This window comes from Bombina bombina, chromosome 9 (genome assembly GCF_027579735.1).
Source record: "Bombina bombina isolate aBomBom1 chromosome 9, aBomBom1.pri, whole genome shotgun sequence".
In the NCBI taxonomy this organism is placed as follows: Eukaryota; Metazoa; Chordata; class Amphibia; order Anura; family Bombinatoridae; genus Bombina; species Bombina bombina.
In genome coordinates, this window is record NC_069507.1 from 44138126 (window position 1) to 44165740 (window position 27615).

A 27615-nucleotide genomic window follows, 5' to 3' on the forward strand; every position below is an offset into this window, starting at 1 on the left:
CAAGTGTAACTTATTCAAAGCATTTATTGCACTTTATGCAAGACTAGTGAGTGCTGTCTTATATCTACTATATCCTACCCTGAATTCAGCGCCCTGTCATTGTAACATTGTTTGTGAGAGTGCACCTTTATCTGCACTTTTATATATATATACAGTGCAATAAGAGAGAAGGATTGAGTGAAATTTATCAGTCAATCAAAGAGGGACACAGGCCGCACTTAGTTAACCAGAGTTTTATTTACTATGGCCTAGATTTGGAGTTTGGCGGTAGAAGGGCTGTTAACGCTCTGCGGGCTTTTTTCTGGCCGCACCATAAATTTAACTCTGGTATCGAGAGTTCAAACAAATGCTGCGTTAGGCTCCAAAAAAGGAGCGTAGAGCATTTTTACCGCAAATGCAACTCTCGATACCAGAGTTGCTTACGGACGCGGCCAGCCTCAAAAACGTGCTCGTGCATGATTCTCCCATAGGAAACAATGGGGCTGTTTGAGCTGATAAAAAACCTAACACCTGCAAAAAAGCAGCGTTCAGCTCCTAACGCAGCCCCATTGTTTCCTATGGGGAAAAACTTCCTACGTCTGCACCTAACACTCTAACATGTACCCCCAGTCTAAACACCCCTATCCTTACACTTATTAACCCCTAATCTGCCGCTCCCGCTATCGCTGACCCCTGCATATTTTTTTTAACCCCTAATCTGCCGCTCCGTAAACCGCCGCAACTTACATTATCCCTATGTACCCCTAATCTGCTGCCCCTAACACCGCCGACCCCTATATTATATTTATTAACCCCTAATCTGCCCCCCTCAACGTCGCCTCCACCTGCCTACACTTATTAACCCCTAATCTGCCGAGCGGACCGCACCGCTACTATAATAAAGTTATTAACCCCTAACCCGCCTCACTAACCCTATCATAAATAGTATTAACCCCTAATCTGCCCTCCCTAACATCGTTGGCACCTAACTTCAAACATTAACCCCTAATCTGACGACCGGAGCTCATCGCTATTCTAATAAATGTATTAACCCCTAAAGCTAAGTCTAACCCTAACACTAACACCCCCCTAAGTTAAATATAATTTAAATCTAACGAAATTAATTAACTCTTATTAAATAAATTATTCCTATTTAAAGATAAATACTTACCTGTAAAATACATCCTAATATAGCTACAATATAAATTATAATTATATTATAGCTATTTTAGGATTAATATTTATTTTACAGGCAACTTGGTAATTATTTTAACCAGGTACAATAGCTATTAAATAGTTACCTAGTTAAAATAATAACAAATTTACCTGTAAAATAAATCCTAACCTAGGATTTAATTAAACCTAACACTACCCTATCAATAAATTAATTAAATAAACTACCTACAATTACCTACAATTAACCTAACACTACACTATCAATAAATTAATTAAACACAATTCCTACAAATAAATACAATTAAATAAACTAGCTAAAGTACAAAAAATAAAAAAGAACTAAGTTACAAAAAATAAAAAAATATTTACAAACATAAGAAAAATATTACAACAATTTTAAACTAATTACACCTACTCTAAGCCCCCTAATAAAATAACAAAGCCCCCCAAAATAAAAAATTCCCTACCCTATTCTAAATTAAAAAAGTTAAAAGCTCTTTTACCTTACCAGCCCTGAACAGGGCCCTTTGCGGGGCATGCCCCAAGAATTTCAGCTCTTTTGCCTGTAAAAAAAAATATACAATACCCCCCCCCAACATTACAACCCACCACCCACATACCCCTAATCTAACCCAAACCCCCCTTATATAAACCTAACACTAAGCCCCTGAAGATCTTCCTACCTTGTCTTCACCATCCAGGTTCACCGATCCGTCCTGAAGAGCTCCTCCGATGTCCTGATCCAAGCCCAAGCGGGGGGCTGAAGAGGTCCATGATCCGGTCAAAGTCTTCATCCAAGCGGGGCAGAAGAGGATCTTCCATCCGATTGAAGTCTTCATCCAGGCGGCATCTTCTATGGTCTTCCATCCGGAGCGAAGCGGCAGGATCCTGAAGACCTCCAGCGCGGAACAATTATCCGGCCCGACGAATGACTGTTCCTTTAAGGGACGTCATCCAAGATGGCGTCCCTCGAATTCCGATTGGCTGATAAGATTCTATCAGCCAATCGGAATTAAGGTAGGAATATTCTGATTGGCTGATGGAATCAGCCAATCAGAATCAAGTTCAATCCTATTGGCTGATCCAATCAGCCAATCAGATTGAGCTCGCATTCTATTGGCTGTTCCAATCAGCCAATAGAATGCGAGCTCAATCTGATAGGCTGATTGGATCAGCCAATCGGATTGAACTTGATTCTGATTGGCTGATTCCATCAGCCAATCAGAATATTCCTACCTTAATTCCGATTGGCTGATAGAATCCTATCAGCCAATCGGAATTCGAGGGACGCCATCTTGGATGACGTCCCTTAAAGGAACAGTAATTCGTCGTTCAGTCGTCGGGCCGGATGGATGTTCCGCGCTGGAGGTCTTCAGGATCCTGCCGCTTCGCTCCGGATGGAAGACCATAGAAGATGCCGCCTGGATGAAGACTTCAATCGGATGGAAGATCCTCTTCTGCCCCGCTTGGATGAAGACTTTGACCGGATCATGGACCTCTTCAGCCCCCCGCTTGGGCTTGGATCAGGACATCGGAGGAGCTCTTCAGGACGGATCGGTGAACCTGGATGGTGAAGACAAGGTAGGAAGATCTTCAGGGGCTTAGTGTTAGGTTTATTTAAGGGGGGTTTGGGTTAGATTAGGGGTATGTGGGTGGTGGGTTGTAATGTTGGGGGGGGGTATTGTATGTTTTTTTTTACAGGCAAAAGAGCTGAAATTCTTGGGGCATGCCCCGCAAAGGGCCCTGTTCAGGGCTGGTAAGGTAAAAGAGCTTTTAACTTTTTTAATTTAGAATAGGGTAGGGAATTTTTTATTTTGGGGGGCTTTGTTATTTTATTAGGGGGCTTAGAGTAGGTGTAATTAGTTTAAAATTGTTGTAATATTTTTCTTATGTTTGTAAATATTTTTTTATTTTTTGTAACTTAGTTCTTTTTTATTTTTTGTACTTTAGCTAGTTTATTTAATTGTATTTATTTGTAGGAATTGTGTTTAATTAATTTATTGATAGTGTAGTGTTAGGTTAATTGTAGGTAATTGTAGGTAGTTTATTTAATTAATTTATTGATAGGGTAGTGTTAGGTTTAATTAAATCTTAGGTTAGGATTTATTTTACAGGTAAATTTGTTATTATTTTAACTAGGTAACTATTTAATAGCTATTGTAACTGGTTAAAATAATTACCAAGTTGCCTGTAAAATAAATATTAATCCTAAAATAGCTATAATATAATTATAATTTATATTGTAGCTATATTAGGATGTATTTTATGGGTAAGTATTTAGCTTTAAATAGGAATAATTTATTTAATAAGAGTTAATTAATTTCGTTAGATTTAAATTATATTTAACTTAGGGGGGTGTTAGTGTTAGGGTTAGACTTAGCTTTAGGGGTTAATACATTTATTAGAATAGCGGTGAGCTCCGGTCGGCAGATTAGGGGTTAATAATTGAAGTTAGGTGTCGACGATGTAAGGGAAGGCAGATTAGGGGTTAATACTATTTATGATAGGGTTAGTGAGGCGGATTAGGGGTTAATAACTTTATTATAGTAGCGCTCAGGTCCGCTCGGCAGATTAGGGGTTAAGTGTAGGCAGGTGTCGGCGACGTTGAGGGGGGCAGATTAGGGGTTAATAAATATAATATAGGGGTCGGCGGTGTTAGGGGCAGCAGATTAGGGGTACATAGGGATAACGTAGGTGGCGGCGCTTTGCGGTCGGAAGATTAGGGGTTAATTATTGTAAGTAGCTGGCGGCGACGTTGTGGGGGGCAGGTTAGGGGTTAATAAATGTAATACAGGGGTCGGCGGGGTTAGGGGCAGCAGATTAGGGGTACATAAGTATAACGTAGGTGGCGGTCGGCAGATTAGGGGTTAAAAAATTTTAATCGAGTGGCGGCGATGTGGGGGGAGCTCGGTTTAGGGGTACATAGGTAGTTTATGGGTGTTAGTGTACTTTAGGGTACAGTAGTTAAGAGCTTTATGAACCGGCGTTAGCCCAGAAAGCTCTTAACTCCTGTTTTTTTCAGGCGGCTGGAGTTTTGTCGTTAGAGCTCTAACGCTCGCTTCAGAAACGACTCTAAATACCGGCGTTAGAAAGATCCCATTGAAAAGATAGGATACGCAATTGACATAAGGGGATCTGCGGTATGGAAAAGTCGCGGCTGAAAAGTGAGCGTTAGACCCTTTAATCACTGACTCCAAATACCGGCGGTAGCCTAAAACCAGCGTTAGGAGCCTCTAACGCTGGTTTTCACGGCTACCGCCGAACTCTAAATCTAGGCCTATGTAATTCTGAACAACCGTAAATCAGAACGTCTACCCTCCACCCTATTCCTTTAAAGCGGAATACACACCAAATTAAAAATACACAGGTATTTAGAACAGGCTGGCCAGCTATTCATTGAAACATATCTCACAGGCTGTCATGCACCATATACATAGTATCCTATATACACATAATATCAGTACTGCAAAAGTAACTTGGGAGACAAGTAAATAGGGAACTTTGTAATCAAATAAAGTCCGTCGGTTATTACGGGGCCCCAAAGTTGCAGCTGTTATTAACAAGTAACTGTTCAGTTTCCAAGCTCTCAGTGTATACACACGCTCTGGATCTGGACACAATTTCTTTACTTTATTTTTGCACAATGTAACAGTTTGATTGCAAGATTTATGCTTGTGATTTCTTTTTATGGTCAAACTTGTGAGTGATATACATGCATTGTCTTTTTGAAGATTAACGCACAATGTACCCTGGCGGGACAGACCCGGCTGTCAGCCGCAAGACTTTAAAGCCAATATAAAGGACTATTTATTCAGTACCTGTTATAGCAGTTTAGGCAATGCAAGAATCTTTGTTGCTGCAATAGGGCTGCTTCACTTGCTTACCGCCATGTACCCTTCAGCGTTTCAGCGTTCCTCAGTAAAATTCTGGCTCTGTTCTCCGCTGCTCACAGCTGTTCACCTGTCGTGCTTTGCTCAATCATGATGCGTTTCTCCCCTCCCACATAGGGCTGAGTGTCGGGGCCTCATCAGATGTGTATCTAGGGGTGTGTGTCTCAGGCTTTATATTGCCATTGGTTCTCAGTACCTCCCCCTCTCTTTCACAGCACTATTTTACCTACACAGCTTCAAAACAAAACCGTGTCTTTCAATCGGTGTCAAACCGCACACAAAGAAACTGATCATTAATATTTACAATATGTACACAGAGATAGATTTGGCTGATGCATACTAAGAATTGGATTGCAACATATTACGGATTCTTACGATTTTATAGTGACGAATCTATGGACACACCTCCACTGCTAGATCCATTGCTTTTTACCTACATTTACTTGTTTTAAATATAGTTATATAGCTATTAAGTTCTTTTTAAGTTAATAAAACTTTCAATTGATGAACATTAAGGCCTGCATTATTCTGTAGTAAAAAAAGGAATATGGAGCTTCCTAAATGTCACTCAAATGTCATGTCGCTCAAAAGATGTTGCTCTTCAACAAAAGTATTTGATGAACAAGCTAAAATAATGGCAGACAGATTCCTAGCAAGGGGTTACTCTCGAAAAATAGTGGAAAAAGCATGGGTGAGAGCAAGAAAAACCTGTAGAACTGACCTCCTATATTCCAAAAAGAAATCAAATAGTGACACAGAAGTAAGATTAATTACGGAGTATAATTCACACTGGAGGAAGCTAAAAGGTATCCTCAATAACCATTGGCACATATTGTCTGATGATGCATCACTTAGGGGATAGATATCAGAGTATCCACTATTGACGGCGAGAAGGGCCCCAAGCATAAAGGATATGCTAGTACACAGCGAATTTAAAAAAGAGGAAACCAAGAATTGGTTAACAGCGTCACAACACAAAGCAGGCAGTGTACCATGTGGACACTGCGTGTATTGTCCATTTGTTAAAAGATCTGCCACATTCAGCACCCCAACTAGGGGTAAGGTGTATCATGTAAGAGAGAGGATATCATGCACCTCTAAAAACGTAATATACCTGCTTAACTGTTCATGTCCCAGATTCTATGTAGGGAAAACTACTAGAGAGTTTAAAAGTAGAATCCGAGAGCATAGAGACAATATTAAAAATGAAGACATAGATAGCCCAGTAGCAAGACACTTCAAACTCTACCATAATTCAGATCACACCAAGGTGCAAATTATGGGCATTGAACAGTTAAAACAGAATCGAAGGGGTGGTCACCTAGATAAAATCATCTTGCAGCATGAATCAAGATGGATTTTTAGGTTAAACACCTTAAGCCCAATTGGCTTAAATGAAAAAATAGAGTATGTACATTTCTTATGAACAACTCTCCTTATCTAAAGTATGTATAAGCAAAAAGGGTTAACTTGCGATTCACATGTATTTGGTCAAAAGAAGGAAGTGACATTTAGGAAGCTCCATATTCCTTTTTTTACTACAGAATAATGCAGGCCTTAATGTTCATCAATTGAAAGTTTTGTTAACTTAAAAAGAACATAATAGCTATATAACTATATTTAAAACAAGTAAATGTAGGTAAAAAGCAATGGATCTAGCAGTGGAGGTGTGTCCATAGATTCGTCACTATAAAATTGTAAGAATCCGTAATATGTTGCAATCCAATTCTTAGTATGCATCAGCCAAATCTATCTCTGTGTACATATTGTAAATATTAATGATCAGTTCCTTTGTGTGCGGTTTGACACCGATTGAAAGACACGGTTTTGTTTTGAAGCTGTGTAGGTAAAATAGTGCTGTGAAAGAGAGGGGGAGGTACTGAGAACCAATGGCAATATAAAGCCTGAGACACCCCCCCCAAGATACACATCTGATGAGGCCCCGACACTCAGCCCTATGTGGGAGGGGAGAAACGCGTCATGATTGAGCAAAGCACGACAGGTGAACAGCTGTGAGCAGCTGAGAACAGAGCCAGCGGCATTTGAATTTTACTGAGGAACGCTGAAACGCTGAAGGGTACATGGCGGTAAGCAAGTGAAGCAGCCTTATTGCAGCAACAAAGACTCTTGCATTGCCTAAACAGCTATAACAGGTACTGAATAAATAGTCATTTATATTGGCTTTAAAGTCTTGCGGCTGACAGGCGGGTCTGTCCCGCCAGGGTACATTGTGCGTTAATCTTCAAAAAGACACTGCATGTATATCACTCACAAGTTTGACCATAAAAAGAAATCACAAGCATAAATCTTGCAATCAAGCTGTCACATTGTGCAAAAATAAAGTAAAGAAATTGTGTCCAGATCCAGAGCGTGTGTATACACTGAGAGCTTGGAAACTGAACAGTTACTTGTTAATAACAGCTGCAACTTTGGGGCCCCGTAATAACCGACAGACTTTATTTGATTACAAAGTTCCCTATTTACTTGTCTCCCAAGTTACTTTTGCAGTACTGATATTATGTGTATATAGGATACTATGTATATGGTGCATGACAGCCTGTGAGATATGTTTCAATGAATAGCTGGCCAGCCTGTTCTAAATACCTGTGTATTTTTAATTTGGTGTGTATTCCGCTTTAAAGGAATAGGGTGGAGGGTAGACGTTCTGATTTACGGTTGTTCAGAATTACATAGTAAATAAAACTCTGGTTAACTAAGTGCGGCCTGTGTCCCTCTTTGATTGACTGATAAATTTCGCTCAATCCTTCTCTTATTGCACTGTATATTATTTTGGGACAGCCAGCACAGTTTGTGAGTGTTGGAATTTGAGAGTCTAATTGTGCACTACCACACATCTTTATTTATTATAGTATATATATATATATATATATATATATATATATATATATATATATATATATATATATAAAAAAATCCAATAAACATCAATAAAAATCTTAATCCAGTCCATTGTTTCTTACCTATAAACTTTGCTGACTATAAACTAAGTTATATGTAGCCTTTTCAATTTTTCCACTGATTAGTACAGTAACATCAGTAACATAAATTAAAATAAGACACAAAGGGCCAGAGTACGAGTGGCACGCTAACAGTTACAAGCAAGCGAAAAGGGGTTTATCACAGGTGTTTTTGCGCATTGGGTTTACTCCTCGTATTACAAGTTGAAAGTAGAATCGATCGATTGAGTGCAATCGAGATTTATGCTAAAATGATTACTCAAAGCTCTGGTTAACTATTTTGCAAAACAAATTTTTTTTATCAAGAATACGTTACAAGTAAAAGTACACTCATAACAATTCTAATAAAAAAATTTGCACAAAAAAGATATAAAAGCTAAAAGCTATGAGGTCTCAGGAGAATTAAAGCAGACAAATGGCTTTAACATAGAGATACATACCTATACATCTCTAAAGATGTATATGTATATACATTTATATATCTATATATGTGATTGTGTACATATGTATTTATAGACATTTATTCACATATAAACACATAAATACATATGTACACATATATAGACATCTAAACTAAAATCGCTTTTGTAACACGTCCGTCGGTGTCGCCAGTTGCGCACACATCCTCAAAGGAATGTTGGCTGTGAGAGGCAGCCAAAAGAATGTTGGCTGTGCACGCAGCCAAAATGATCCACCTGCAGTAAGCATAGGCAAATGAAGCCTTAAAAAAAAAACATGCAACCACCCGCACAATAACTAAAAAACACATAACCGCCCACAAGAAATAATAAAAAAATACTAACCGCCCGCACAAAGTATTAAGAAAAAAAAACTAACCGCCTGCACAAAGTATAAAAAAATAAAACTATCCGCCCGCAAGGAGTATTAAAAACAAACAAACAATCGCACAAAGTATTAAGAAAAAAATAAACATAACCGCCCGTACTAAGTAGTACCAAAAAAACAGAAACTACCTAACCCTTACACCGCCGAACCGCCACAACAATTAAAATAACAACTAAATAAATTACAATATTAACCCTTAAACCGCCAAACCCTACAACGCCAACTAACTAATTATACTATTAACACCTAAACCGACAAACCCAACATCGCAATAAACCTAATTAACCTATTAACCCCTAAACCGCCAACCCCCCATATTGCAATAAACTTAACTAACCTATTAACTCTTAAACCGCCAACCCCCAAAAATGCAAATAACTAATTTAATTACTAAGCCCCCTAACCTAACACTCCATAAATTAACCCCAATTACTACTAAACTACAATTAAAATAAAAAATCCTAACATTAAATTACAAAAAATTAATCTACCATTACAAAAAATAAAAAAGTCTAACATTACAGAAAAAAATAAACCTAATCCCTATGAAAATAAAAAAGCCCCCCCCCCAAATAAACCCCCTAATCTAAACTAAACTACCAATAGCCCCTTAAAAGTTAAATAGCTCTTTTACGTTTAAAAAATACTAAGTCCCCCCTAACAGTAAAAACCCCCTACCCACCAAACCCCCCAAAATAAAAAAACCTAACACTAAAAAAAAACTAAACTACCCATTGCCCCTAAAGGGGCATTTGTATGGGGATTGCCCCTAAAAGGGCATTCAGCTCTTTTACTGCCCTTAAAAGGGCATTCAGCTCTTTTACAAGTCCGTTAAATCCCTAATCTTAAAAAATAAATAAAAATAAAGTCTAACCCCCAAATAGATACTCACCGTTCCTGAAGTTCAGCAGAGAAGGTCTTCTTCCAGGCGGCTCCATCATCTTTTATCTTCATCTGGAGCGAAGGCGGCGTGGAGCGGAGGTGCAGAGCTGGCTTCCACGATGCACAGATTCTCATCGGCGGTCCTCATAGGCGGTTCTCAGCGGTGGTCCTCAGTGGCGGTGGTCCAAAGCAGCGTGGAGGCTCCTCTTCATGAGATTGTCCGCCGCACAATGAAGATTAAACACAAGCTACCCCATATTTATTGGGGTACCTTGCATTCCTATTGGCTGAAATTTTGAAATGAGCCAATAGGATGAGAGCTACTGAAATCTTATTGGCTGATTTGAACAGCCAATAGGATTTCAGTAGCTCTAATCACTAAAGAAAACTTGGAGAAAATTCAAGAAAATACTTAAACAAAAAATGAGACAACCTTGCGGGTAGATTTACCAAGCAGCAGATGCTGCAATCTATACCCTTAGTTTCCGGTTCCTCTGAAACGTAAGTTAAAAAGCAGTGATCGTAAGACTCCTGCTCCTTAACTTATACGCCACCTCTTAGGTGGCGGACAGCAATCATCCCAATTAGATGCTAGTAGCCGATTGGCCGCGAATGTGCAGGGGGCAGCATTGCACAAGCATTTCACAAGAAATGCAATGTTAAATACCAACAATGTTAAATGCATTTAACAATGTCGGGCGGACACGATTCGCTACAGCGAATTATGGCTGCCCACCATTTAATAAATCGGCTCCTATGAGTTTTAAGAAGTTGAGACTCTGAGATGGAATACTTCACACAGGTAATTAAATCCCTCTAATTCTCCTGCGTGCTGACTGCTGACCCAATCACACCTACAGAATACCCCATAATGCCCATTATCTGCACCTTATTTGTGTCTATGTGATTACTGTGACAAATGCAGTTTTAAGGAGGGAGAAAACAGTAACATAAACAAACATGCCAATAAATTATTTTTCAGATTTATTTTCTTAAGTGTAGCAGTTGTAATCATGACTCTTTAGCGTTTGTAGCAGTTTCTATTAGCTGAGTGAGATATTGTATATTGGGGACACTTTATACTGCTTTATACATTAATCACAGCATCAGCTAATGGAGATGGGCTGGAAAAGATAGGTCTAGTGAGCCTCAATGAATTTCGAACATGATCTCGTCTGAACACTGGGACCCTTCAACATCCTAATGAGCCTTCATACGTGCAGCCTATTGTCAGTTACTATCTGAATGTAGAGTGAAATTTGTATTCTATTTAAATGTCTTTTCACTTATCAGATCAAGAAATGGAAATGTGTTAACAGCATATGGATCACAGACACCAATAGTTTAAACTTGAAATGTCCCTTTAACTAATTTTTATTATCTAGCCATTTATAAGCACAGCTCAGCTTATGTATCTGACATAGTCAACAGACAAAGCTATTCTATGATAAGATTCTTCATCTGTCTATGAAAAAATACATTTCAAATTCAGAACAAATCCCTTCAAAAGAAATTCTGATTTCCACACACTTCATTCTGTTTTGTTCTCCCAATATCCATTGTATATCAGACATTTATTTGTATAAAGCCCTTGACAGAAATGAAAGCATTTTTTGTCAGGCTTTTAGAAAACAAACACCTCAGAAGTCTGCAGTAGCACATGGTTTACCAAAAAGCATAACTAAAAACGCATGCAAATTAGTGAAAAATTGGATTAAAGAGCTCAGTATTTAGAATGACATTTTTTCATGTTGAAATCAAAATATACTATTGTGCTTTGCTCTATGAGATGTGCTATTTGGTGTAATCTTGTGGAAAATTAAAGAATAAAAACAGTGTTTATTATGAGACTTGTTGAACAAACTCTCTGTAACTTCGCTGTTTAAAACATCTAGAATTCATAAAGATTTGTACCCGCCACTTGTCAGAGCAGAGAGCTCCATTTAAATCTAGGGAGCCGTCTCTATGTCCAGATATTAATATATAAAAATCATGTCAACATTGTGTAAATGTCCATCTTTCTCCATGTATGTTGTTTTCATTCTTTCAAAGTAGTTCACAATTACAGGCAATTTTGTGCCTTTAAAAAGATCCATGTTATTTATTCTAGTATAGAAAGGTTAGGGAACAGTAGGGGATTTGTGGCATTTAAGCCAAGTGTACAATTAAACATTAACTTATAAAATATATATGAATTAAAAGTAACACTTTATTTACAAATATGCAAGTAGACAGGACAGTGTATCAGACAACAATATGGAATGTTGGAGATGGGTATGTGCACTTCCAAACTCCAATTGAATCAATATTCCAAAATGAGTGTCTTTAAAATTAAAAACATAAGGGCCATGTAGGGATGATGGTGGTGGTCATAAGCTATTTTCAGTGTAGGGAAGCTAGTAAAAATGGCTATCTGTATATCACAATATCACATATGTCTGTTCAATCTCAATCACATCAGAAATGGAGACACACTATGGGCTAAAAGGCGGCCTCCTGCCTGTGTACTGCTTTCATTGAACAAAGTCAGCCGATTTCTAGCTTATTCCCTATTAAGTAAGTTCACCCAAACTCAGTATAACAGCACTCAAATGTAGATTGCTAAAAAATCATACATGCATATAAACATTCACTTGTCCATTACATATGATCACACTTGTAATCTGAGAGATATCCTGAGGGATAACCAACGGCCCCTCACGTACAGGATTACAATGGCTTATATATTTAATAGTATTCAATATTTATATGTCTCACTGATGAATATATGAAAAGGTATCACTCTAAAGCATATTGACTTTGACAGTAATCACTTAATCACTGCTTAACTATATATCTCTTCTGAGGTAGTGAAGTTACCAGATTATAAACCAGCTATTAAGTACATACTGCACCTAACATAAATTCAGAAACGCTATTAGAGTCATGAGACCATTTCTTAGCAATCACATGAGGTACTGATACTATGTATCCAGTGCGGTAAATTCGAAACCGCTTTCCATAATTGCTAAACCAGACCACACACGTATCTCCCTAGACCACATCCCCTGTCGCGTTTCTGTCACTGATACGTGACTTCGTCAGGGCATAGGGCCAGCCCAGCGTGAATCCTCACTTCTTATACCCATCCATTGCCATGGTGGCAAAAAGTAGTTTGCAGAAGTGTTATACCGCCTGGACAGTTTAAGTTGGCAGTTGCTACTGCCGTTACGCATCACATTAATGTTTTATTTTACCAACATTTTTTGGGGCTTAGATGCTTTTAATTAAGGTAATCGTACATGTACATAGCGAGTAACTGTCAATTATTAATTACTCAATTACAGGCGATTTTCCACTCTACCAGAGCTCAGGCATAAGGTAACATGCTCAAAAAATATATTAACAAAATCAATTTAGTGAATAAATAATTCATTAACTGCAATGGATATTACAGTACACCTATTAACGTAGTTAGGGTTTATCTATGCCTATTAGATAAAATAGAGGGCATTATATTTCAGATCTAAAAGACCAATATTTAAACACAAAAGTGTGTAGCAATCCCGAAGGATTCATCCAAGATGACCTTGGATTTAGGGTTGATGAAAGGACATGTAATTGGTTTTATATTATCTTGGTTTAATAAAAAAGAGATTAATTAATCCACAATTAATATTAATAAAAATTAATACAAAGTATGGTACATAACATAGTTTAAGATTGAGCTTTAATCAAGGGAGGTTGCTTTTATAAATGTTAACTCCAAACTATATGTATTTTTGGTATATGCTATTCCTTTCAGAATATCTTCTAAAAGGTTGCACAAACAACTCTCTTAGTACAAAACTCTTCCGTCCTCATGTTAATTCATATGGTCATAGAGGTCATATTTTATGATCTTATATTAAATAAAATAAAAAATCCCAACTAATGGGCTAGACCCTTGTATAGATGATCTTTATCATTGAGGAAACATTTATAGGAGATGGCCTCATTCGGGCCTTTGGGTGCAGCTGATTGTAACTCATGGATCCATCTGCATTCCTTTTGCAGGAGCATTTTTGTAATGTCTCCTCTTCTTCCTCTCAGTTTCAACTGCTTTATTGCAAAGAAAGAGATCTCATATGTATGTCCTTGGTGTACAGTGTTCATATGTTGTGCTACCGGTACATTGTGGTTCCATTTAATGTCACCTTTATGCTCTAATACTCTGGTACATAGCTTTCTGGAGGCTTCACCCACATATAACCAAGGACATTTACACATTGCAACATAAATCACTCGCCATGATCTGTAGTTTAGGAAATCTGAAATTTCATATTTCTTACCCGTTTTTGGGTGTGTGAAGATTTTGGTAGGGGCTATATTCTTACAAGCCTGGCACCTACCACATTTCCATCTGTCTATTTTCTTATTTCCAAATCCAAAAAGGAAATACATGTATTACTTAGCGTAGAAGTATAACTCATCCCGTATGGATTATCATTTAGCCACAGCATGTAATTTGTGAAGTCAGTCTTAATGCCTGTCCACAAAATAAGAACATCATCTATGTACCATATGTACAGTTCCATATATTTCATATAGGGATTCATCTCTTGATTGAGTACGCTTTTATTTTCAATCCACCCCAAAAAGAGATTTGCATATGTCGGGGTGCAGCATGTGATCCAAAAGAAAGGGGGTTTGTTAGTTACTTAGATGGAGGAACAGTCACATAGTACTGAATGAGAGAATCATTTCTCTAACTTAGCGATTCAGTAAACTGTTCATCTCCGGGTTCTTATTTGCTATATTTAAGCTGTGTTTGCAATAGCTATAATTTGTTACCGCCTAACTCTAACCCTTGCTACATTATAGAGCTCATACATCTATGATCATTACGATCAGGTCAATATTTACAGGCTAATTAGAGGTCTGCACGGTACATTAACGAAATTTGCCGATTCCACATATATATACAGACAATCGTCACATGACTAACAATACTACCCTTGAAACTTCAACTTATGACAAATCATAGAGCTATAATACTGAACAGCTCAATCTGCAGGGTTTGTTAATATCAACTAATATAACAGATACAATAAGCAACAATATTACTGTATCTAAGTGAATTGTCTATTACGATATACAAACAGTAATACAATTTTAATAGAACTGTATTCTAGTAGATTAGTTTAACCTTCTATACGGCCCTCTTGTCTCACGATTACACAGAAAGGCCTTTCTAAACTAGTTGCCGTTCTATCATAACAGATACATTATATCACTACAGTTGGTAACAAAGAATATAACTATGCTTCTCTAAAGTGACACATTACATAGACTTGTCTCACACTAATTATAGATTGTTATATCTTTAAATACGTTTGTTGAACAAAAAGTAATTATGTCTTAAAATACAAAATCTAACAGATCAATGATGAATTCATCCTCTGCATTTCCTTTTGGATTTACTGTTTTCTGAAAATATGATACAGCTTCCCTTCCTAAAGCATGCGTGATGTTTGAATATAGACTTTCAACATCAATACTTGCTATTAAGTTATCTTCCTTTACTGTGATGTCAGTCAGACATTTTAAGACCATCATCCCTGTCCACATGGCCCTTATGTTTTTAATTTTAAAGACACTCATTTTGGAATACTGATTCAATTGGAGTTTGGAAGTGCGCATACCCATCTCCAACATTCCATATTGTTGTCTGATACACTGTCCTGTCTACTTGCATATTTATACTAGTATACCAGAACTTGAAAACAATGAAGTGAGAAAACATAATGGACTTGATTACAAGTCAAGAGAAAAACATGGAAAATTTGTGGAGCATAAACATTTTTGGAGTACAATCCCTACCATTTGCATTTTAGCCCTGGTATTACAAGTCCATAAGTAATATTTAGGCATTTGCATTCATTTTGCTCCATAGCGGATCCCAGGGCCTGTGTTAAAGGACCTTTTCCTTTCTCTGTAGGCTCTGGGTAACCCCTAAAGGCAATTAAATTAATTAATACTGATAAAATGTGCCAGTATTTATTCGCTTTCTTTTAATTTAATTGGTGCATTCATTCGGATATTGATTTTTTGGTGTTTGTTTCTGTATCGTGTGATGTTGCTTACTGCTGTAAGGTTTTTGTTTATTCATTTTGTGATGTGGTTTACTGTTGATAAGTGTTTGTTTCTGTATTTTATGTAGTGTTGCCTTCATCTTTAGTATATATGTTTTTTTTTTTTATTTTGTAAAACTTACTATGACCATAAAACTTCCAAAAAGGAATATGAAATTAATGGTAAAGTTTACCTTTATAATTTTGGAAGAGATCAGGATTTGTAGGATATAATTTATAGAGTGCCTTTTCTTTTCTTTTTTCTTTTCAGTTTTTACCTTTAAAAGTTTGCTGTTTAACTTATGGGGTCTTATGTTAGTGGTCTTGTGGGGTTAATAGTTAGGGGTTATATAGTGTAGTGGGGTTAGGTTGCAGTGGACTGAATAGCACTTTAGGGGTTAATAGTGTAGTGAGGATATCTTGCTGTGGGTCTAATGATGCTTTAGGGGTTAATATTGTACTGGGGTTAGGTTGTGGTGGGTCTAATGGAACTTTACAGATTAATATTGAAAGTAGGATAAGATAAATTACACCTTTATGAACTGTAGGGATGTGGACATTTTATTTATACATGTCTGTACATTTTTTATTTATGTGTATTTTATTGTATAATGTAATAATATGTATTTTAAGTATTGTGATTTTTAAAAGTTGTTTTTTGTGTGTGTTTTTTTTAAACAAAATATTTATTTTTCATGATATTAATATGAGACAGAAGTTAACTTTGCAATGTTAAAAAAATGCAGTTATGTAAAACTATAAAGTTGCCTCTACTGTCTTTTATTGCATATTAATTTCACAAACATTTATTATTTTCCTAAAAAAATCATTCAAAAAGCAAAAAAAAAACTTTTTTTTTAAATCACGACTAGTTAAAATATATAATCCCATTATACAATAAATTACATATAAATAATTATATATACATTCCCAAATGAGTACTATTTAGAGAAGTCACTAGAGACATACTAGATAATTTCAGGGGATTACATCACTTTTACCATTCTGAACCACTTTTGAGTAAAATGTTTATGTTTTATCTTTATCTCATACTGCTACAGAAACCTACAAAAAAGGAAACGTTCTGAAAAATAAAACCTAATCCTCGTATGTCTTGTAACCAGGTAAGAAAGGCTATTTTGCAATATTTCTTTATAGCATCACATCATGGATACAGTCATTAATTCCAACTGATTATCAAATGCTTGGATAACATTCCAATATTCATTTGTCCATTCAAAAACAATTGTCATAGACTTAGATTGAATGAACATTTTTAATTCAAGTCTGTAAGAATCAGCCTTTGAATTCAAATGAAAGAAAGGGAATATTCAAATGCTGTCTATGTTGTATTGAATACATTGATTCCATTTAAGCGCTGTAAGATTAAACATTCAGTCTATGAAAACACATTAGAAATGTTAACTGTCTTCCTCTAGTTTTTATTTTTAATTTAAATACTACCAAGCTATATTCAGAAACATTTTCCAACATTAAGTTTGACATAGATCATTCATCCTGCTGTTCCAAGATCATTCATAGAAAATTCATACTTTTAATTCGAACAATGTTTTTTTGTATGCTTTCTCACTTTCTGAAACCTTTCATATTCAGTGTATTGACAGACGCAGTAAGCTTTGGGGCATTCTGGAACTAAATAATCATGATGACTCAATTTAAGGTAATAGTTTTTTTTTCCTACCTTTATTCTAATTAATGTTGACCTTGAAAAAGCATTAAGTGTTGACCCCATCTTTTTTTTTTATATATAATTTTCTTAGGCTATTTACTTGGTTTATCTACTGGGACAATATCAGAATAGATTATTTTATTTTCTCTAGAAGTGAAAATGAAACTGACACAATTACACTTTCATGATACATATAGAGCATGAAAAAAATACTTTCCAATTTCATTCCATTATCAAAGTGTGCAGTATTTTTATATGCACACATTTTGCGGCACTGCTCCAACCAAGTTCACAGTATACTCGTTTATGAGTCTGTGATTGGCTTAAGTCTGTCAAATGATACAAGGGGCAGGGAAATCAAAGGAAAAATTGAAATTAGTACCAAAGATGAGAAACCAAAAAGAAGAATAAAGTCCTTGGTAGGCTTCAAATACTGTGAATGGAATATGGGAAATCAGATAGTATCCTTGAGAAAGCTGTTATCACAGGTGAAACATAAGTCTGATCACCAGCATGTCACAGAGAAAGGGGATCAAGTGGCTTAAATATTCAGGTTCATTGAAAGACAGTTTTTGGAAGTTTGTGTGTAAACTATACTTACGTCTGAAGACTCTTGAAAGTGGTGCAATAAGTGATACCCAGAGTGCTTGTTATTCTTAGTAAGCAATTTTTTTTAACTTACTTACGGAATAAATATTCCTTAGAAAAGTTTACATTTTTAGTGCAGATTCTGTATTGGGCTATTATGGAATGTGAGTTATTCTTTGGCCAACTGGTTTATTTGAGATATCTGTGCAGAAGACATTATATTTTTCATAATTTATATTTATTTGTCATTAATCACAGTTGTGACTTAAAGGCCTGAACTGAGCATAGGGTATACAGGGAATTTGGCCAGTGGGCCATGGCCAGTTGTGGGCCTAGGCATGTTGCTTTAACCCTACCCAGTCTCCGGTACAATTGTTTGTGCATGATGCAGAGCCAGCCCTATCCTACCTCTCACTGCCTTGCTATGTCTTTGATCCAGGCCAGTGCCACTAAGAAGTGTGTTATTTTGAATAACTGTAACCCCTCAGGGAAATGTGCAGTAAGTGTTTTTCTTTATTTAAATGTGAACATCAATAGCTTCCATTTTTTATTATATTTAATTTTCTTTTACTATTTTTTTTACAATTAAATTACAAACAATTTACGAAGGATGTTGGCAATTTAAAATAATTTTGTAAATCAAACTAGTACATTATACTTGTTAGTTTTTGGAGCTTGAAAAAGAAAAAGGGGGTATGAGAGAGCTGCTCATCCTTAAAATGAAGGAGCATATTATTGGTCCCAGTCTTGCCCTGGTGACTTAAAGGGACAGTCTACACCAGAATATTTATTGTTTAAAAAGATAGATTATCCCTTTATTGCCCATTCCCTAGTTTTGCCTAAATAATACAGTTATATAAATACACTTTTTAACTTTTTGATTACCTTGTATCTAAGCCTCTGCAAACTGCCCCCTTATTTAGTTCTTTTGACAGACATCCATTTTTAGCCAATCAGAGCTGGGTCACTGGAACTCCACCTGTGTGAGCACAGTGTTATCTATATGATGCACACGCACTAACACCCTCTAGTGGTAAAAAACTGTCAAAATGCCCTGAGAGAAGAGGCGGCCTTCAAGAGCTTAGAAATTTGCATATGAACCTCCTAGGTTTAGCTTTCAACTAAGAATACCAAGAGAACAAAGCAAAATTGGTGATAAAAGTAAATTGGAAAATTATTTAAAATGACATTCTCTATCTGAATCATGAAAGTTTATTTTGGACTAGACTATCCCTTTAAGTTGTGTTTTTTATATTCACTGTTACAATTATTGTTGTACACACCATAGTTATATAATACTACTGTGCTGGCACATTCCCACAAAACAGCATAATTTACAGCCCTAAATGTCCCTTCATAAGAGGTTATTGGATATTTCATAAAATGGACTTATTTTACAATCACCTAGATTACGAGTTTTGCACTAAACAGGGTGCATAAAGAATGCAATAAAATGAGCGATACCACACTTTCCATAGCGCTGCCATTATGAGTTACTGAAAAACCTCCTTGTGCTGTGCATTATAGTGCGTTAAGATCCATACTGCACACAAAAGCCAAGGGCTCAATTTACGTGTACGCTTCTCCCCCTAGACATCAATGGGGAGAGAGTGTTAGAAAAAACTAACACCTGCGATTGCGTTATGGCAAATCGCCGTAACGCAACCCCATTGATGTCTATGGGGGAAAGAAAGTTACGTTTAAACCTAACACTCTAACATAAACCCCTAGTCTAAACACCCCTAATCCGCTTCCCCCGACATCGCCGACACTAAATAAAATTATTAACCCCTAATCCGACGCTCCCCGACATCACTGACATTAATAAAAGTTATATAGTAAAAAATAGGGTTAGACTGTCTAACTGGTAGGGAATCAAGCACATCTGAAATAAACTTTATCCCAAAGTTTTATAGTTAAAGCTAGTCGTTGTAGGTGGCGCAAAAATGGATTGCTGTTCCCAATATGTTTCTGATGTTAATGTCAAATTATATTAATGAATTTAGGTTATGTTTTGTCTAATCAATATATATATGTATGTAGAATATTTTTAATTATGGTTGAGCTGCTGTATTCCTAAATTATTGAAAAAGGCTGTCCAGCCGAAACGCGTTGATACCAGAGACCATTACCACACTGATTGTGGTGAACAAGGAGTTGGTTTTGAGCCCCCTGAGCTCGATCCTGCAAAAACCATATCTTATTTCAAGTCCGGCGAGACTAACCGCTACAAAGAAAACCACCATTTGACAGAGCTAAGTACCAAAACTGAACACCTCTCTGTTTATGGTACACAGGGGTTAATTTGAGCCCTATGTGTCCTATCCTGCAATAATACGCCTCACAGCCCATATATATATTGATTAGACAAAACATAACCTAAATTCATTAATATAATTTGACATTAACATCAGAAACATATTGGGAACAGCAATCCTTTTTTGCGCCACCTACAATGACTAGCATTAATAAAAGTTATTAACCCCTAATCTTCTGCCCCCGCCATCGACAACACTAAATAAAGTGAATAACCCCTAAACCGTTGGTCCCCCACATCGTAACTAATAAACTAAACCTATTAAACCCTTAACCGCCGCCCCCCCCACATTGTAACTAATAAACTAAACCTATTAACCCCTAATCCACCGGTCCCCCACATGGCAAAAAACTAAATGAAACTATTAACCCCTAAACCTAACACCCCCTAACTTTAAATTAAAAGTTACAATATAACTATCTTAAAATAAATAAAAACTTACCTGTAAAATAAAAAAAACTAACAATAAACTATAAATTAACCTAATATTACTATTCTAATAAAAGAAAATAAAAATACTAATTAAAAAAACTAAATTACACATTTAAAAAACCTAATACTACAAAAAATCTAACATTACAAAAAATATTAAACACTAAATTTGAAAAATAAAAACTCTGATTACAAAAAATAATAAATTAAATGATCAAAAATTACAATTACACATAATCTAATAGCCCTATAGAAATTAATAAACCCCCCAAAATTAAAACACCCTAACCTACAATAAACTACCAATAGCCCTTAAAATGGCCTTTTGTTTGTAGGTCATCACCCTAAGTTAAACAGCTCTTTTACCTAGAAAAAAATAGGTTCAAATATCATTTCAGTAGCTTTCATCCTATTGGCTGTTCAAATCAGCCAATAGGATTTCAATAGCTCTCATCCTATTGGCTGATTTGAATTTGAAGAATCAAATCAGCCAATAGGAATGCAAGGTACGCTTTTTTAAACGGGTACCTTGCATTCAACTTTAGTGTACGGCGGTGATTGTATGAAGAGGATGTTCCACGCAGGATGTCATCGCTGGTCCAGGATAGCTCCGTGCCTCCAGGATTAAGACAGAATATGCCCCTGCGATGGATGAAGATGTTGCCACCTGGATAAAAACTTCTTGCCGCCTTGATGAAGACTTCTCGTTTCCTGGATGGAGATGGATGACTGGACTTCAGGAACCGTTAGTAGATATTCTGGGGTTAGTGTTAAGAATTTTTTTGGTGGGTGTTTTTTTTTAAGATTAAGGCTTTGGGCTTATAAAAGACCTGAATGCCCTTTTAATGGCTATGCTCATACAAATGCCCCTTTAGGGGCAATGGGTAGCTTATTTTTTTTTTAGACTTAGGTTTTTTATTTTGAGGGGTTGATTGGGTGGGGGGTTTTACTGTTGGGGGGACTTTGTATTTTTTTTCTAGGTAAAAGAGCTGTTTAACTTAGGGCAATGCCTTACAAAAGGCCCTTTTAAGGGCTATTGGTAGTTTATTGTAGATAAGGGGGTGTTTTTATTTGGGGAGGTTATTTTTATATTGCTTTTAGATTAGGTGTAATCATTTTTATTTTTGATAATTTCGTTTATTAGTTTTTGTAATCTTAGAGTTTTTTATTTTTCGTAATTTAGTGTTTATTAATTTTTGTAATGTTAGATTTGTTTTATTTTTTCCGTAGTATTAGGCTTTTTTAAAACGTGTAATTTAGGTTTTTTAATTGATAGTTGTTTTTTTTAATAGAATTGTAATGATAGGTTAATTTATAGTTTGTTAGTTTTTTTTTATTTCACAGGTAAGTTTTTATTTATTTTTAGATAGTTATATTGTAACTTTTAATTTAAAGTTAGCGGGTGTTTAGGGGTTAATAGTTTAATTAAGTGTTTTGTGATGTGGTGGTCCGGCGGTTTAGGGTTAATAGGTTTATTTATTAGTTGCGATGTGGAAGGGCGGCGGTTTAGGAGTTAATCAGTTTTTTGTGTATTGACGATTTTTGGGAGCGGCAAATTAAGGGTTAATCACTTTATTTAGGTGTTGGCGATGTCAGAGGGCAGCAGATTAGGAGTTAATAATTTTATTTAGTGTTGGCGATGTGGGTGGGTGGCAGATTAGGGGTTAATAGGTTTAATATAGTTTTAGCAATGCGGGAGGGTGGCGGTTTAGGGGTTAATAGGTAGTTTAGGCTGTTAGTGTACTTTGTAACATTTTAGTTATGAGTTTTGTGAAACATTTTTGTTTCGCAAAATCCATACCTACTGGTTTCAGATGGCGGAATGGATTGTGTCGGTATAGGCTGTAACGCAAGCATTTTAGCTGGACCGCACAACCTGTAATACGGCGCTAAGGAAAATCCCACACTCAAATGTCATTTTTTGAGTGCAAAATGGATGTTGCGATACAGGCTAAAATGCTCCCGGTATAGCTATACCACTGTGACTCGTAATATGCGTTACCGGCCATTCCAGCGCAATGGACAATTTTTCAGCGCTAATAGCCGTACCGCACCATAACGTAAAACTCGTAATCTAGGCCAATGTAAATAGTCTTTGCACTATCAAATATATACACTGCAGTGACCGTTTAACAATTAATTTAGGTGTCATAGGAATTAAAAACTAATGATTTGTGTCATGCAATGTTCCACAAAGCAGAACAAATACATTTGGAACCCCTATTTCACTATATATCTGATACCCAGAGAACTCTATTCATGCTTACAATCAATGCCGATCACTCTGACACGTTGTACACAGGATCATATATATATATAAAAAGTCTATCCTGTGGTGTGTGACTGCAGCCTCTACTCAGGGAGATGAGGCAAATACGTGCTACATATTCAGCTCAGCACAGCAGGAGTCAACAGCTTGTCATGGGTGGAAAGTCTACATTTCATAAATGGAGCGCTTAGCAGCTCAGAAACACTATAATGAAATTGTCTTGATCTCCTTTTGTTTGTTTTTTTCGACAGTAGTTCAAGAAGTGTCAACAAGAATACCCCCAAATATTAGACAGAAAACAAACAAAAAACAGCAACGGGCTTAACCATCCACAGTTAGGAAGAAAAGGACATTTTGTATGAACTGGTATTGTGTTAAAGTGATAATAATGCTTCTTTGCAAAATAGTTCAATATTGCAGTGTGTATATATATATATATATATATATATATATATATTTATATATTCAGACAATGGCCATGTAAATTCAGCTAGAGATAAATGTAAACAAAAAAAAAATAAAAAATAAAAATCATGTTGGTATGTAGTTGATTTATTTGTGAGGTTAAAAGGGAAAGGGTTCAAAAGTTCAAATTTACATTATTTATGCAGGGAAGACTTCAAAATTGTAACTATTCAATGGCAATTTAGCAATGTCTTTGTCAGTTGATGTATTTGTTTTGTCAGATAATAATTATGCAATCTTATTTTTTTTCCTGATCACATTAAAATAAATAAATAAAACATTGTTTTGAGCTGCTTTTGGCTTGTAGCAGTAGCACTAGTTTTCACTTTATTCCGCTACTCCTCTAATGCCCTAAAGAGGTTTCCCATGGGAAATGGTGAATGGATGGATTTTAAGAACAATTTCAAAATCACTCCCTTAAAGGGACAGTAAAGTTTTTTTTTTTTTTCTATCAGGATTCATAAAGAACATTTTTAAACAACTTACCAATTTACTTCTATTATCTATTTTGCTTCATTCTTTTTGTATCCGTTGTTAAAAAGCATACCTAGGTAGGCTCAGAAGCAGCAATGTACCACTGGTAGCTACTTGCTGATTGGTTGCTCCACATATATGCATTTTTTTCATTGGCTCACCCAATGTGTTCATCTAGCTCCCAGTAGTGTATTAATGCTCTTTCAATAAAGGATACAAAGTGAATGAAGCAAATTTGATGACAGAAGTAAATTGGAAAGTTGTTTAAATAGTGTGAGTGTGAATTATGAAAATACTTCTCTATTCTCACCTGTAACTCCAGCTTCTATGCTATAATATACAACCAATTTACCAAAGCCCACTCATTAATTTTTTAGTAAATGGATCCCATTGCATGGGAAAACTGGAGAAGGCTTTTAGTGAATTTAACATACTGTTAATATCTAGTCAAAAAGACTAATATATGCACCTTACCTTCAGTGTGCTAGTCTCCATAAGAGGCTCTAAGAATGCAGAATAATATTATGCTTAGAAATAACCTGATGCATGCTGTGATAAAACAGTGACAAATTACTATTTTTTTGTACAAAATCTCTGTATATATTACAAATGAGTCTACAACAGACTGAATAGGAATATTATCTCAGAAGTGAAGGCAAGATGACAAATTTAGTGACTGGTAGAATTCTATTGTATAACCTGTAAGCTTTTATAGAATTAAATAAGGGATATTTCTAGTGCATGGAAAAAAAACTGCAGTGTGTGCCACTATTTACAAATAATGCTGAGAGTTCTGTCCCTTTTAACTAATGAGCTTCCATCTCCCAAATTAGCTGTACAAAATAATGAACTTCCTGTTGGTCACAGAAACAAAACACATCTTTAACCTATTTTTTTCCATGTAGAAATATTTTTAAGACATTCTCCTATGCTCTTGCATAATTGGAAAATGGTGAGTTCAATATCCCTTTAAATGATTAGTCTAGTCAAAATTAAACTTTCATGATTCAGATAGAGCATGCAATTTTAAGCAACTTTCTAATTTACTCCTATTATCAATTTTCTCTAGGTATCTTTATTTGAATGTAAGCTTTTTTAAGACCTAGGTAGCGCTTGCTACATTTAGACAACAATCAGAAAGTGCTACCCAGGTGCTGAAACAAAAATGGGGCTTACATTCTTGCTTTTTCAAATAAAGATACCAAGAGAACAAAGAAAAATTGATAATAGGAGTAAATTAGAAAGTTGCTTAAAATTGCATGCTTAATCTGAATCACGAAAGTTTAATTTTGACTAGACTATTCCTTTAATCGACAAGCTCCTCAATGTAAGCTGTCTGACAACATCTGTATGATACCAATAGAATAAATAGTAATCCCAAATCAAAGCATAATAGTTCAAAAATGAAACACTATTCTAGATACTTAAAAACAGTTTTCTTAAACGTCAATGGAAAAATAGGCCTACTGCATTTTAGCCGAGACACTTCATAATCATAGTATTTGAATCTATGATTACAGCGTGTCTCACCAAAAAAAGCGTTAGACTTATTTCTGCATTAACTTTGTAGAAGATTCCCATATTTTAATTATCTACAAAAAAGTTTTTCTATAGTGCTTTCATTTGGGATTACTATTTTTTTTGTTGATATCAATTTTTTGAGTTTGTTGATTCTATTTTACAATTTTTAGTTTTTTCCCCAGCAGCCATGAGGCATCAAATTTATGTCTGTTTGACTACTAGAGCAGTATTGTGATGAAGGAACCTTCTTACAGTGAGCACTTATACGCAGTATTCACAGTCGCTTTTGTATCTCCATTTGTGACAGTGACTTGTTCTGTGGTTAGGGATGGGCAAATGCTTCTAAAAATTCGAAATTTAAAATGAATTTTGATACATTCGTTCGTTCAAATCAAATTTCGATTGTTTATATAACATTCTATTTTCGAATTTTCGTTGTTGAATTTTTCAATAAAATTTGAAAATATTTGTTCGAATAATAGAATGTTTAGCTATGTATTCATTCAATTTCGAAATGTAATATTCAAATTCGAATGTGACATTCGAATTCGAATGTGACATTCAAATTTGAAATAGTATTTCTAGTCTACAACTGTGTTTAATAAATGTAATATTCGAATTCGAATGCTACATTCGAATTCGAATGTCACATTCGAATTTGAAATAGTATTTCTAGTCTAATTCTGTGTTTTAAATGTGATATTCGATTTGAATGTGATATTCGATTTGAATGTGACATTTGAATTCGAAATAGTATTTCTAGTCTAATACTGTGTTTTATAAATGTAATATTCGAATGTGACATTCAATTTGAATGTGATATTCTATTTGAATGTGACATAAGAAATAGTGTTTCTAGTCTGCAATTGTGTTTTATAAATGTAATATTCTATTTCGAATGTGATATTCGAATGTAACATATGAATTCGAATGTGACATTCGAAAACTGTAAATAACATTTGAAAATCAAATTTTTTAAAATATTCGTTCTTATCAACATTCTGCTATGTAAATCGAATTTCTACAATAACATTCGTTCTAACATTCAAATTCGGATATAAACACATTCACCCATCCCTAGCTGTGGTCTCTATGGACTTTGGATGTAGAGTATTGTATTTGCATATCAATAGCATATCAATAGCACTCAAAGCTTCCTAACATAACCGATACCTATTAAAGGACCTATAAATACAGGATATTTGCTTAATTAATAAATATATAATAAAAAAAGTTATTCCAATGTTCCTTCCCCCTGCATCATGTGAAATATACGTATACAGTAAAGTGCGCATATAAAAAGATGGTACACATTTTGACACTGGAAGTGATTTGGAAATTAGTTTACGATTGTGTGTTCTCTCTGAATCGTGAAAGTTCAATTTTAACTATAGTGTTCTATAAACCTATCTATACATCTGTTGCATTCAGAATCAGCCTACTTGAGTTAAACAAATATTGAATGTACATTATTAATGAAATAGACTAATTTGGGGTTTTACTATTATAGACATGTGCAAAGATAAAACAAAAATATGTTTCAGATTTATCATATAAATGAGAACACATTTTCTTTTGTTTTGTCCAATATTTGTTATAGGGACACTAAAGTCAAAATTTAACATTCATGATTAAGATAGCTTTAATGAAAACAAAAAGTAAATTTACTTATTTTATCAAATTGTGCATAATCTTTTTATTTGCACATTTTCTGAGGCACCAGATCCTACTAAGCATGTGCAAGTGTTCACAGTGTCTAAACATATGAGTCTCAAATTTGCTGATAGCTGTCATATGATACAGAGGGCGGGGAAATAAAAGGACATTTTGAAATTTGTTAGAAAAAAAATAGTACTTTTTATATTCAGAGCAATTGGTATTGCTTTGTCTTTTTTCATGCATTTGTTGATTAACAATACTATAGTATTTAATGAAAACCTGATAAAATGCACACCTCAATTACCCAGTGACAAAACACTATCAGCTAGATTAAAAAAAAAGCTTATTTTTCTATAG